We start from the raw sequence: 15,962 nt of genomic DNA, 5'->3' as shown, positions 1-15,962 counted from the left end.
GGAGGAGAGAGAGAGAAGGGGACAGAAAAAATATTCTAAGAGATAATAGCTGAAACACATGTTAAGCAAACTGACCAAAATTAAAGACAAAGAGAAAATCTTGAAAGCAGCTAGGGAAAAGAAACAAATAACATACAAGGGAATCCCAATAAGGTTTTTGGCAGATTTTTCAGCAGAAACTCTGCAGGCCAGAAGGGAGTGGCATGATACACTTAACATGATGAAAGGAAAAAAACCTCCAACCAAGATTACTTTACCCAGCAAGGCTCTCATTCAGATTTGAAGGAGAAATCAAAAGCTTCACAGATAAGCAAAAGCTAAGAGAATTCAGCAACACTAAACCAGCCTTACAACAAATACTAAAGGAACTTCTCTAGGCAGAAAAGAAAAGGCCTCAACTGGAAACAAAAATACCACAAATGACAAGGATCACCAGTAAAGGTATATACACAGCAAAGATACGAAATCATCCACGCACAATTATGCCAGAAATCGTGAAATCAGAAATCGTGAGAAGAGGTGAGTACAAATGCAGGACACTGGAGATACACTTGCAGTTAAGCAGCAACAACTTAAAACAATCTTGTATATATATAGACTCTTTTATCAAAACTTCAGAATAACCGCAAACCAAAAAATCTACAATTGATACATCAAACCAAAAGAGGAGAGAACAAGAGAAGAAGGAAAGAAAAACAAGCAGCAAGAACAAATCCAAAGCAATTAATAAGATGGCAATAAGAACATACATAGGAATAATTACCTTAAATGTTCATGGACTAAATGCCCCAATCAAAAGACAAAGACTGGCTGAATGGATACATAAACAAGACCCATATATATGCTGTCTTCAAGAGACCCACTTCACTTCTAGGGACACATACAAATTGCAAGTGAGAGGATGGAAGAAAATATTCCATGCAAATGGGAATCAAAAGCAAACTGGATTAGCAATACTCATATCAGACAAAAGAGACTTTAAAATGAAGATTATTTTAAGGGACAAAGAAGGTCACTACCTAATGATCAAAGGATCAATCCAAGAAGAAGATATAACAATTTTAAATATCTACGCACCCAACATAGGTTCACCACACTATATAAGGCAACTGCTAACAACCTTAAAAGGACAAATTGACAATAACACAATCATAGTGGGGGACTTTAACACCCCACTTACAGCAATGGATGGATCATCCAGACAGAAAATCAATAAGGAAACACAGGCCCTGAATGAAGCATGAGACCAGATGGACTTAATAGATATTCATAGGACATTCCATCCAAAAGCAACAGAATACACATTCTTCTCAAGTGCACATGGAACTTTCTCTAAGATTGATCACATCCTAGGCTACAAGTCCAACCTCGGTAACTTTAAGAAAACTGAAATCATATCAAGCATATTTTCTGACCACAACACTATACTTGACTGGAAATCAACAATAAGAAAAAAACTGCAAAAAACACAAACACATGGAGACTAAACAACATGCTACTAAACGACCAATGGATCACTGAAGAAATAAGAGGAAATTAAAAAATATCTAGAAGCAAATGGCAACACAGATACGACACTCCAAAACCTATGAGATGCAGCAAAAGCCATTCTAAGAGGAAAGTTTATAGCAATACAAGCCCACCTCAGGAAACAAGAAAAAGCTCAAATAAACAACCTAACTTTACATCTAAAGCAGCTCGAGAGAGAACAGACAAGACCTAAAGTTAGCAGAAGGAACGAAATCATAAAGATCAAAGCAGAAATCAATTAAATAGAAATGAAGAAAATCACAGAAAAGATCAATGAAATGAAAAGCTGCTTCTTTGAAAAGATCAACAAAATTGATAAACCCTTAGCCAGACGTATCAAGAAAAAAAGAGAGAGGACTCAAATCAATAAAATTAGAAATGAAAAAGGAGAAGTAACAATGGACATCACAGAAATACAAAGGATCATGAAAGACTACTACATGCAACTATACGCCAATAAAATGGAAAACCTAGAAGAAATGGACAAATTCTTAGAAAAGCACAATCTTCCAAGACTAAACCAAGATGAAATAGAAAAGATGAATGCAGCACAAATACTGATCACAAGTACTGAAATTGAAACTGTGATTAAAAATCTTCCAACAAACAAGAGTCCAGGACCAGATGGCTTCACAGGCAAATTCTATCAAACATTCAGAGAAGGGCTAACACCTCTCCTTATGAAACTATTCCAAAAAATTGCAGAGGAAGAGATACTCCCAAATTCATTCTATGAGGCCACCAAACTCATTCTATGATACCAAAACCAGACAAAGATACCACAAAAAAAGAAAACTACAGGCCAATTTCACTGAGAAACATTGATGCAAAAATCCTCAACAAAATACTAGCAAATGGCAATACATTAAAGAGATTGTACATCATGATCAGGTGGGATTTATCCCAAAGATAAAAGGGTTCTTCAATATCCGCAAATCAATCAGTGTGATACACCACATTCACAAACTGAAGAATAAAAACCATACGATCCTCTCGACAGACACAGAAAAACCCTTTGACAAAATACAATACCCATTTCTGATAAAAACCCTTCAGAAAGTGAACATAGAGGGAACCTACCTCAACATAATAAAGGCCATATATGACTTAATTAAACTTAAAAGTTTCTGCACAGCAAAGGAAACCCTAAACAAAACAAAAAGACAAACCACAGAATGGGAGAAAATCTTTGCAAATGAATCAACAGACAAGGGATTAATCTCCAACATTTATAAGCACCTTCTGCAGCTCAATACCAAAAAAACAAAACAACCCCATCAAAAAATGGGCAGAAAATCACAGAAGAAGGGACATCCCACACTCATTCTATGAGGTCACCATCACCCTGATACCCAAACCACACAAAGATAGCTCAAAAAAAAGAAAACTACAGGCCAATTTCACTGATGAACATCGATGCAAAAATCCTCAACAAAATATTAGCAAACTGAATCCAACAATATGTTAAAAGAAGTGTACACCCTGATCAAGTGGGATTTATCCAAGGATACAAGGGTTCTCCAGTATCTTCAAATCAATCAGTGTGATACATCACATTCACAAACAAGAATAAAAACCATATGATCCTCTCAATAGACGCAGAAAAAGCCTTTGACAAAATTCAACACCCATTTCTGATAAAAAGCCCTTCAGAAAGTGGGCATACAGGGAACCTACCTCAACATAATAAAGGTCATATATGACAAAACCCACAGCTAACATCATTCTCAATGGTGAAAAGTTGAAAGAATTCCCACTGAGATCAGAACAAAGACAAGGATGTCCTGTCTGCTCTTGCCACTACTACTCAACATAGTTTTGGAAGTCCTAGCCACAGCAATCAGAGAAGTAAGAGAGATAAAAGGAATCCAATTTGGAAAGGAGAAAGTAAAACTATCTCTATTTGCAGATGACATGATACTATACCTAGAGAATCCTAAAGACTCTACCAGAAAACTGTTAAGACTCATCCATGAATTTGGCAAAGTTGCAGGATACAAAATTAATACACAGAAATCGACAGCATTTCTATATACTAACAATGAAAGAGCAGAAGGAGAAATTAGGGAAGCAATCCTGTTTACCATCACACCCAAAAGAATAAAATACCTACCTACCTAAAGAGACAAAAAAACATGTACTCTGAAAACTCTAAGACAGTGATGAAAGAAATCAAAGATGACACAAACAGATGCAAAGACATACCATGCTCTTGGACTGGAAGAGTCAATATTATCAAAAGGACTATACTACCCAAGGCAATCTACAGATTCAACGCAATCCCTATCAAATTACCAATGATATTTTTCACAGCACTAGAACAAAACATTTTAAAGTTTGTTTGGAAGCACGAAAGACCCAGAATAGCCAAAGACATCCTGAAAAAGAAAAATGGAGCTGGACGAATCAGGCTCCCTGACTTCAGACTATAGTACAAAGCAACAATCATCAAAACTGTATGGTACTGGCACAAAGACAGAAATAGAGATCAGTGGAACAGGACAGAAAAGCCCAGAATGAAACCCACACACCTACAGACAACTAATCTATGACAAAGGAGGCAAGAAAATACAATGGAGAAAAGGCAGCCCCTTCAATAAGTGGTGTTGGGAAATCTGGACAGCCACATCTAAAAGAATGCAATTAGAACACTCCCTAACACCATATACAAAAATGAACTCAAAATGGATTAAAGACCTAGATATATGACCAGACACTATAAAAATCTTAGAGGAAAACACAGGCCAAACACTCTCTGACATAAATGACAGCAACATCTCAGATCCACCTCTTAGAATAATGACAGTAAGAACAAAAATAAACAAATGGGACTTAATTAAACTTAGAAGTTTCTGCACAGCAAAGGAAACATCAAACAAAACTAAAAGACAACCCACAGAATGGGAGAAAATCTTTGCAAGTGAATCGACTGACAAGGGATTAATCTCCAACATTTATAAACACCTCCTACAGCTCAATACCAAAAAAACAAACGACCCCATCCAAAAATGGGCAGAAGAGCTAAACAGACAATTCTCCAAAGAAGACATACAGATGGCCAAAAAACACATGAAAAGATGTTCAACATGACTCATAATTAGAGAAATGCAAATCAAAACCACTATGAGGTACCACTTTACACCAGCCAGAATGGCCATCATCAAAATGTCTACAAACGATAAGTGCCGAAGAGGGTGTGGGGAAAAAGGAACCCTCTTACACTGTTGCTGGGATTGTAAATGGGTGTAACCACTGTACAAAACAGTATGGAGATTCCTCAGAAAACTAAAAATAGAACTACCATTTGATCCAGCAAGCCCACTCCTGGGCATCTAGCAGAGAAAGCCATGACTCGAAAAGACACATGCACTCCAGTGTTCATTTCAGCACTCTTTGCAATAGCCAAGACATGAAACAACCTCAATGCCCATCGACAGAGGAGTGGATCAAGAAGATGTGGTACATATTCACAATGGATTATTACTCAGCCATTAAAAGAAACGAAATACCAGCATTTTTAGCAACATGGGTGGACCTAGAAATGATCATGCTAAGTGAAGTCAGCCATACAGTGAGATACCAACATCAAATGCTTTCACTGACATGTGGAATCTGAAAAAAGGACAGACTGAACTTCTTTGCAGAACAGATACTGACTCACAGACTTTGAAAAACTTATGGTTTCCAAAGGAGACAGGTTGGGGGGTAGGGGAATGTGCTGGGGGTATGGGATGGAAATCCTATAAAATTGGATTGTGATGATTATTGTACAACTATAAATGTAATAAATTGAGTTAAAAAAAAAATTCCCTTATCGATATGACTGCTTTCTGTCTACAATAGCAGTTATCAAAAAAAAATTAGCAATTGAGCTTCTTTTTCAAATTACCTACAGAATCCATTATTTAAAAGAGACTGTCATTCACAAACAAGATGTTAAGAGTAGAATGACTCAAGCTCACCTCCTCTCACAAAAATATCGACATTACAACTAACTGCTGATCAACCATCCACAAATGGACTGGAAACTACAAAGAAAAAAAAAATCCTACACCCAAAGACACAAAACAGACTGTCATTTTATTCATGTATATTAATAAAATTTTAAGGTCATAAGATGTTATTTTAAAGACACCTCAGGTTTTTCATTCTAGATTAGTTAATATGCTATTGGTTTCCAATATTATAAAATCCGGCACATTTGAAAATATATACATGTACCTTTTACTGTGACTTTTGTAGCTAAAAATGTAGTTACACAAAATTTAAATCAAACTTTGTCAGAATCCTGAAGTACTTACCACTCACGCTCTTGCAGAATTGGCCAATAAAGGTTAATTCAAGCTTCTTCATATAATATACAAAACCCTTCACAATCTGGGCCCTCTCTACCCTTCTGTCCTCATCTCTCACAACTCCCCGATATGTGCTTACAAACTAACAACATTAAACCGCCTGTAGTTGATTGAACACATCACACTTTATCACACCATGCTGATCTCTCCTCCTAGAATGCAATCTCCTAATTTCACTCTTCACTCAATTTTTATATTCAATTCAGTCATTACTTCCTTCTGAAAGTCACCCCTGGATGCTCTCCTTTTTCTTTCTGCCAATTCTGAGGTAAATGTCCTTGGGAGCTCTTCCATAAAGCCATATATTTATTCCTATCAATGCATTTACTTTACCCCATTATAATCAGCTATTTGTATATCAACCTTCTTCACTAGGCCAAGACGTCTTTGAGATCAGAGATTATGTCTTAGTCATCTTTCTACTCCCCAAAACCTTACACAACAGCTGGAACATGACAGGTAGTCAATAAACACTTGCTAAATAAAAGGTAAGCAGTTTCTTCCACTTATCAAAAGGGCAGAGAAAGCAAGAAACTACAGAGGCCTTTGAATTCCCCAACCCCAAATGCCTTATAATTTGATGCTTTATGAAAAATCAGCAAATTTAACTCAAGTACATTTGGAGTGACTAGTAAACATTTAATATTGTACAAAAGATGTGAGTAATATAAAAGAAAGACGGGACAAGCTTTATCTTCCTGAGAGAGAATGCCACATGTAAACCAAAAAACAGATCTCCTACCTCTATGATGAGAGAATGAGCAGGTCAACAAATCCTCTCCAGAAAACAGCCAAAAAACAAACACGTCAGTGCTCTGGAATTCAGTCAAAGGTATTCAACAAACTGAGAAGTGTTTATTCGCAAAAAACAACTGAACTCTGGATCAGAGGAACGTGAGTCTACAGCAGTCTTTTCTTTGGCTGCTTACAAGTTTAACAAGAGCAGGGAAGACTGTAAAACACGGCTTCACCAGCACGTCTTGAGGGAGGTAGGCTGTTGTTCTGGAACACTGTCAGTTAAAGGGGAGCTCTCTGCGGCAGCTAACGGCAAGGGCCGACGGCACCTTTAGCCTGAGGTTGCAGAAATTCACGAGGCAAGCAAAAAAATGGCAGACAAGGTAGAATTTGGATTGTACAAGAGTTTGGGGAGAAAAGAAGGCTTAGAGGGTTTAACAAACTATTTACTAGCCCACGTTAAACAAAGACTGGACGCGTGTGCACCAGAGACTGAAGCAAGCCCGGTCACTCCCATATCCTTAACCAACAGAGCTACGCGCATGTACAGAAGACATGCAAGAGAAACTGGTGGAAAGTAAAAGCCAGGGCAGACTTGAAAATGACTCATGGGAGTTCCCATCATGGCTCAGCAGTAACGAATCCAACTAGCATCCATGAGGACACAGGTTTGATTCCTGGCCCTGCTCAGGGGGTTAGGGATCCAGCATTGCCATGAGCTATGGTGTAGGTCACAGATGTGGCTTGAATCCTGCATTGCTGTGGCTGTGGCGTAGGCCAGCAGCAAGAGCTCCAATTCGACCCCTAGCCTGGGAACTTCCATATGCCACAGGTGAGGCCCTAAAAAGACCACAAGAAAAAAAAAAGAAAGAAAAGGACTTGTATTTGCATACACTCCCCAGCCCACACAGATCCATCAGCAATTTGGACCATGTTAGTATCAGCATTAGCCATATCAGTCCAAACTGTGTGAACATAACCTCTGAACAACCCTTGATTGAACACTAAGTTATGCAGAAAGAGAAAGCCAAGTTCAAAAATAAAGAAAAAACAACAGACACATTAAAAACCACACAATGTGGAATAAACAGACTTCAAAAATTTAGACCAGGCAAGTTACTAAACAAACAAACAAAGCAAAAAACAATTTTTGAGAGAAAAGTCAAAATATATAGAGCTTCTTCAAAATATTATTAAAATGTCCAGTACTCAACAAAAAATTATAAGCAAAAACAAACCAACAAAAAATAGTATGACCCATTCCCAGGAAGAAAAAAGCAAAGACAAGCTATCTCTGGGTATCCCCAGCTATGAGATTTGGCAGGCAAAACATTCAGAGCAGCTATTATATGTTCAAAGAACTAGTATGGCATATCGAAGTTCCCAGGCTAGGGGTCAAATAAGAGCTGCCGCTGCCGGCCTACACCACAGCCACAGCAACTCGGGATCCAAGCTATGTCTGCCAACTACAACTGCAGCTCACAGGCAATGCCAGATCCTTAACCCACTGACTGAGGCCAGAGATCAAACCCACATCTTCACGGATCCTAGTCAGGTTTGTTACCAATGAGCCATAACAGGAATTCTGGAGACCAAATTTAAAGAATTTAATGAGGAGTTCCCATTGTGGCGCAGCAGAAACAAATTCGACTAGGAACCATGAGGTTGTGGGTTCGATCCCTGGCCTCACTCAGTGGATTAAAGATCTGGCATTGCTGTGAGCTGTGGTGCAGGTTGCAGATGAGGCTTGGATCTGGCATTGTTATGGCTGTGGCATAGGCCCAGCTGTAGCTCCAAGTCAACCCCTGGCCTGGGAACCTCCATATGCCACAGGCATGGCCCTAGAAAGGACGAAAAACAAAAACAAAAAAAAAACAAAAAAAAAAAATTAATGAAAGTATTACGACAATGACTCAAAGGCCTGAAAATCTCTAAGAGGAAATAAAAATTATTTTTTAAATAGAGACACTAAACATGAAAGGTATAATTATTGAAATAAAAACTTAAGTGGGATTCAACAAAAGACTTCAGATGACAGAGGACAGAACATATGAACCTGAAGATAGTTCAGCACAAAGTATCCATTCTGAAGAGCAGAGGGGCTCTTCAGAAAAAAAAGACTGAAAAGAATTTTAGAGATCTGTGAGATAACACAAAGCCTGTCAACATACATGTGATGAGAGTTCTAGAAAAAAAGAGAAGCAAAGGCAGAAAAGATTTTGGAAAGATAATGGCTGAAAACATTCTAAGTTTGATGAAAAACATCAATTTATCTATCAAAGGAGCCCAGAAAACCCAACACAGATATCAACTTCAAGACATGCCATAATCAAAAGGCTAACAGAGACAAAGAAAAACTCTTAAAAGGAGCAAAAGAAAAATGATTCATCAGTTATAGGAGGAGAATTAAATGATTAACGGGTAGCATCCCATCAGAAAGAATGAGGCCAGGAAAAAAATTGGAATTTAAAACAAAAAAGCTCTCAAATAAGAATTGTATATTAAGCAAAACAATCCTTTAAAAATGACAGTGAAATAAAGACATTTCCAGGTAAAGATTGAGAGAAACTGTTGCTATCAGAAATGCCTGACATGAAATACCGAAAAGATTTTCTGGCTGAAAACAAGTCACACCAGAAAAAAAACAAATCCACTTTTATTTTAAAAGAAATAAAGCATGCTATAAGGTGTAATTATATAGGTAATTACAAAAAACTAAAAATACAGTTGTTCCCTTTTCTTCATTTCTTTTAAACAAATAGGATTGTATAAAGCAACAATTCAAGTTGCTTTTAATATGAATGCATAAAAAAGGAAGAAGAAAAAAGAACTATACTGGAGTAAAGTTTCTACAATATACCAGAATTAACTTAGTACTATTCCGAAGAAGACTGTAATAAGTTAAAAATTCATATTATAACCCCTAAAGTGATCACCATGAAAATAACATAGTAAAAGAAATCAATGAAGGAAATAAAATGGTACAACAGAACTGACAGAATATTCCACCCAAAAGCTACAGAATACACATTCCTTTCAAGCACACATGAAACATTCTCCATCATACATCATATGCTGGACCTTAAGTATCAATAAACTAAAAAATACTAAAATTATTAGAGGTAACAATCTGATCATAATGGAATTTATTTAAAGATCCACAAGAGAAAGAAATCTAGGAACACTGGCAAATATTGGTAAATTCAACAACACATTCCCAAATAACCCAAGGATCAAAGAAATCACAAGAAAAAAATTTAAATATATTTTGTATAATGATTTTTTTCCATTATAGCTGATTTACAGTGTTCTGTCAATTTTCTACTGCATAGCAAGGTGACCCAGTCAAATATACATGTATACATTCTTTTTTCTCACATTATCATGCTTAAATATATTTTGAATTGAAGGAAAACAAAAAGCATATCAAAATTTATGAAATTCAGTTAAAGCAGTGCTTAGAGGGAAATTTATAGCTTTTAAACACATATCAGAAAACAAGGTCTCAAATTAACAGTCTAAGTTTCCACAGGAAAGAAAAAAAACACACTAACCCCAAAACAAGAAAAAGGGAAAAAAAAAAAAAAAACCCACAGGAGTAGAAATCAATGAAACAGGGAAAAAAAAAAAAATCAATGAAATAATTGATTTTTGGTTCTTTGAAAAGATCAGCAAAATTCACAGCTAGATTCTCCAAGAAAATTGGAAAAAGATACATTTTATCAAAATAAAGAATGAAAGAAGGAATAGCATTAACAAACTTATAGTAATTTACATGAGTTTTAGAAACAGGAACTTTATATCAACAACTTAGACAATTTAAATGAAATGGACTAATCCTTAGAAACACAAGTATCAAAACTCAAAAAGAAACAGAAAACCTGAATAGAAATAAAAGAGGTGAGGATTCCAAATTACTAATTCAAAATCTTTTGCCACAGAGTTCCCACTGTGGCACAACAGAATCAGTCTCAGGAGCATTAGGATGCGGTGCTCAGGAGCAGTTTTGATCCCCAGCCCGGCACAGGTGGTTAAGGATCCAGCATTGCCACAGCTGCAGCACAGGTCACAACTGCAGCTCAGACCTGATGCCTGGCCTGGAAACTCCATTGGCCACAGGGCTTGCAAATCTCTGATAAAAGACTTGTATCCAGAACATATCAAAAACTACTATAACTCAATAAGACAAAAAAAAAATGCTAAAAAATGGTCAAAAGACTTGAATAGATGTTCCACCAAAGAAAATTTATAAGTGGCTAACAAGCACATGAAAAGCTCAACATCACCTGTATTTAGGAAAATGCAAACTAAAAATCATGAGATACTATTAGACACCCAATAGAATGGCTATAATCAAAATGATGACACCAAGTGTTGATGAGAATGTGGGGAAAACTGGAAACCATACACCTTTTTGATTGGAATGTAACTAGTCACTTCCGTAAACATTCTGGCAGTTTCTTAAAAGATTAAAAACAAAGTAAAAACACGCCTTGCACCAAACGTGTAGAGCTTTCCTCACACCCACCAATTCTCCAACTCTACATACACCAACCTGAGTGTCCTAAAATGTAATTCAATTCTGATGCCAACTACCCAGAATTAGTGCAGACCCCACAGTTTAAGGGCTTAGTTTCACATGACCGCCCCCACCTCAGACACCAGCCCCTAGTCCCAGGCTGCCACCTCTGACCAACCAGCTCTAGGTCAGGGGTTCCCTCATCCCTTTCCTCAGGTTTGATAATTTCCTAAAACAACACACAGATCTCAAGAAAACAGTTTACTATTACTGCTTTATGATAAAGGATGCGACTCAGGAACAGACTAGCATTGGGCAAGGGCTGGGCAAAGAGGCGCAAAGCTTCTGCCCTCTGGGAAGGCCGCTCTTCTAGCACCTGGGCTCATCAGTCCAGAAGCTCCAGAAACTGCACTATTCAAGAGTTTGTACAGAGGTCTACTCTCCCCTCCCTCTTCTGGAGGATAGTGAAAATTCCAACCCTCTCACCACTAAGTCTTTCTGATGACCTGTCTCCTCTGAAGCTCTCTAGGGACCCCTTCTAAATCCCATGAGCATAAACTTAGGTGCGACCAAAAGGAGCTCATGAGCAATAACAGACGATACGCTTTATCACTCAGCAAATTCCCAGGGTTTTAGGAGTTCTGTCAGCAACCAGGAACCGACACTAAATGTATTATACCACACGAGCTTATCGTATGATTCAGCAAGCCCACTCTTAGGAATCTACTCAAGCGAAATTAAAATACATGCTCACACAAAATAATGCCAGCATTACTCGAAATAGCCGAAATGTGGAAATAATCCAAAAAGTCCATCAATGGATGAATAAATAAAATGTGGCATATCTATATGAGAATACTATTCAGCAATTTAAAAAAACCAAAACACTGACACATGCTACACAGACGAACCTCAAAAATAGTAAGTGAAGGAGTTCCCACGTGGCTCAGCAGGTTAAGTACCCGGCATTGTCACTGCAATGGCTTGGGTTGCTCCTGTGGTGCGGGTCTGATCCCCAGCCTGGGAATTCTACATGCCCAAAAAAAAATATTCATATAAAATTATTTATATATAATTTAACTATAGATAGATAGATACACACACACACCAAGTGAAAGAAGTGGAGTTCCAGCTGTGCCTCAGTGGTGACGAACATGACTAGTACCCATGAGGACACAGGTTTGAGCCCTGGTCTCACTCAATGGATTAAGGATCCAGCGCTGCCATGAGCTGTGGTATTGCTGTGGCTGTGGCGTAGGCGTAGGTGGGCAGGTGCAGCTCAAACTGGAGCCCTAGCCTGGGACTTCCATATGCCACAGGTGTGGCCCTAAAAAGACAAAATAAATAAATAAAAATAAAAAAATAAAATGAAAGAAGCCCAATGCAAAAGACTAGTATATATATTTATTTCATTTATATGAAATGTCCAGCAGAAACAAAGTACAGAGACAGAAAGCAGGTAAGTGGTTTGCTGGGACTAGGTTGGGAGATGGGTTGACTACAAACAGCTTGAGAGAATTTGGGGAGGGGATGGTTAACGCAGATGTTCTGAAACTGTCTTGTTATAATTTGTACACCTCTATAAATGTATTAAAAATCACTAAATGCTTACAATTTGGGTAAAGAAGTTACCTCTTCTGAACTTAAGGAAATGTGATGATTGGACTGCTGTAATCAAACCTCAAGTCAAAGGATAGCCAAGCAAAAAGAAAGAATCCAGGTTCTTAACGATGTCATCGAGCCACTGATTTGAGACTCCTAGAACCACGTACCTGCAGACATCTTATATGTGAGATAATAAAATTTCCTTAAGGTTAAAAATAAAAGAATATGAAAGTTCTGAGGTATTGGAGAATATGTTAATTTCATTACAGAAAATTTGGAGTTATTATCTATATTGACAGCATCAAAGAAAAGGCAAGAATTCTGGTAGATCTTGAAGGATAAAAGATTATGATGAGACGTAGGGAGAAGAAGCAGAAAAAAGTTTAATTCCTAAGAGTCTGTAATACTGGAATGGATAAACATCAACATTTAACAAGTGCCCACTGCAGTTCCAATTGTGGTGCAGCAGAAACAATCTGACTAGGAACCACGAGGTTTCGGGTTCAATCCCCGGCCTTCCTCAGGGGGGTTTGGATCTGGCATTGCTGTGAGCTGTGGTGGAGGTTGCAGACACGGCTCAGATCCTACGTTTGCTACGTTACAGCTGCTGGCAACTGTAGCTCTGATTAGCCCCCTAGCCTGGGAATCTCCATATGCCTCAGAGGCGGCTTTTAAACAAGCAAAAAACAAACAAACAAACAAGTGCCCTTTAACACTGAGTCAGGCATTACAGCATGTATCTTTTACTCCATATGACTCTTGTGGGGGGAGGGGGGAGTATCATTTTACACAAGAAGACACTGAGGACCCTAAAATAAAGCAACTTTTCCAAAAAGTCAAGCAGCTGCCAAAGTGCTGGAGCCAAGACTTTAATCTTCAGTCTCAGGAGTCAGGCTCCAGAACACACTTCTTCCTCTGTGTTACGATGCTAACCCAAGACTTAAGAGATCCCCAAGTTCAGATCTTTGTAGAGAGTCTCCTGGCACAGATGGGTTTACATTTATATTGCTACACAATGGTTCTTGACTAGCAACTTCCATTTAATCAATAAACTTCAAGGAGTTCCCATCGTGGCTCAGCTGTTAGCGAACCCGACTAGCATCCACGAGGACGTGGGTTTGATCCCTGGGCTCACTCAGCAGATTAAGGGTCTGGCTGGCATTGCCACGAGCTGTGTGTGTAGGTCACAGACGCGGCTCAGATCCCACGCTGCTGTGACTCTGGCGTAAGCCAGCGGCCGCAGCTCCGATTAGACCCCTGGCCTGGGAACCTGCACATGCCACAGGTGCGGCCCTCAAAAGACGAAAAGACCAAAAATGAAAAAAAACAAACTTCCAAACTCCACCCTTCTCTGGTTTTCTTCCCTACTCTTTCCCACCTACTCGCGACACGCTGATGTTCACCAGCTCTTGCCTACACCCAGGATCTACCAGCGCTATTGCTGATGACTTCTGACTCCGTCTCACCCACTGAGAAACGTCTCCCTCGTTTTCCTTGACTGACCAACTCCCTCCAGGCCGGGACGGACACTTCTCTGGACACGCGCAGCCTGCCCTTCCAGGCAGCTAATGAGGCGCCCCCACCGCAGCGCAGTCCGCCTGCAGTTCGAGGCTGAGGCCGGATGTCCTCCCTACACACCCGCACGACACACCTGTATCTATCTTTACAGCACTTCCCACCTCGTATCACCAACAATTACTTACTTTATCCATTTCTCCCACCAAACAAGCTACCTGAGATTTGTACCTAGCAGAGTGTGAGACACGTAATGAATGGGCACTCAAATACTGACTAAACCAATGAACAGAAGAAATACATTTTGCATTAAATTGGAAGGAGACAATTTTGAGAGAAATCTCCAGGAATTTATTTTTTCAAATGGGAAAATATGCCAAGAAAGTTTAAGTGACTTAGTCAAGCCGTGGTCACCTGAGTCATCATTCTCTTGCCACAAAATCGTGGTGCCTATTAAATCATGCTGACTGATCTACACTGTGAACCCCCAGAAGAAATACAAAAATGTTATCCAGCGAAGAACCATTTCGACATCACCTACCCCAGCTCTGGCTGACTATTACCACTTTTGGACAACTCTCATGTTAATTATTACCTAATAGTTTTTCTGCCCAGAAGACGAATCTTTAATTGAACCAGTCTTTTCACATGTTCTTCACACACCATAATTCAACATATATTCATCATGTATCTCTATGCAAAGAACACGAAAGTTGTAATTCATCAGCACTCAAAAAATATATACTTAATTATGTCATATGTCCTTTCAGTTTAACCATACCTCAAATGTCTGCCTTAGTCTGATTCAGGTGAGAAAGACTGCCTGTGAATGCGAGAGACAGACAGACAGACAGACAGACAGAGAGACACTCCAACGTCGAAATTCCCTCGAGTCCAATGCTAGTGTTTCCGCTGGTTGCTAAGCTCCACTGCAATTGTGTTACTGGGCAACAACTCAGAAGCCAAGACAGCCAGCTCATCAAGCAACAAATGAATCAAACCAAGATTTATGAAAGTACTCTGAGAAGCAACTTTTTTATACCTTTAACTGAAGTAAGCCTTTCTCCTAAGCATGAGATATAGGATTTATAGTAACACTATAAAAATTGCCTAAAACTCCTTTAAAGACATTATTTTGAGAGTGACAAGCACTTTCCACAAAGAATGGCTCAGTTTAGGTTCCTCCTAACTCTATTAACTTTAACCCAAAAACAATGTGAAATTATCATATACAGAAAACAAATAACTGGACACTTCATGACTTCAATTTCTTTCTTCCTGGATTATATCTCCGTCAAACTTAAAAGTGCTTGACTACAGAGTCTGTGGTCTTTCCATGACCCAGAGAGGCAGTCCTGATGGAAAAATATACAACTGAGGAGAATTGCTAGTTTATGAGGGCCAAATGAAAGGACTGACAATTTCATAAATTAAGTCTTTACTAGGTAAAAAGTAAATGGAAAGGGGCAAGAAGGGGAAATAGGGAAGGAGGAATGGAAGGAGGTGGGGGGGGAAACAGAGGGGGGGGGAGTGTTTTTTAAAAAAAAAAAGCAGGCTAGGGGTCGAATCGGAGCTGCCGCTGCCGGCCTACGCCACAGCCACAACCACATGGGATCCAAGCCATGTCTGCAGCCTACACCACAGCTCACAGGAACGCAGGATCCTTAATCCACTGACCAGGGATCAAACCCATATCCTCATGG

At 38.8% G+C, this 15,962-nt stretch overlaps 1 protein-coding gene across 5 annotated transcripts in view; it reads right to left on the bottom strand.

Annotated features, from left to right (window-relative positions):
• CEP83 (centrosomal protein 83) overlaps positions 1 to 15,962 on the bottom strand; it is a 139,169-nt gene that overhangs the window by 118,269 nt on the left and 4,938 nt on the right. The window contains exon 1 of one of the 5 annotated variants that reach the window (XM_021092762.1): positions 15,041 to 15,064. The exons of the other annotated variants lie outside the window; for them this stretch is intronic. The gene's annotated coding sequence lies outside the window, so the exon portion shown is untranslated. Of the gene's footprint in view, positions 1 to 15,040; positions 15,065 to 15,962 lie in introns of those variants that run through there. 5 annotated transcript variants of the gene reach the window in all.

This window comes from Sus scrofa, chromosome 5 (assembly GCF_000003025.6).
Source record: "Sus scrofa isolate TJ Tabasco breed Duroc chromosome 5, Sscrofa11.1, whole genome shotgun sequence".
Taxonomy (NCBI): Eukaryota; Metazoa; Chordata; class Mammalia; order Artiodactyla; family Suidae; genus Sus; species Sus scrofa.
Note: the sequence above shows the minus strand (reverse complement) of the source record. Positions and strands in the feature narration are given on the sequence as shown.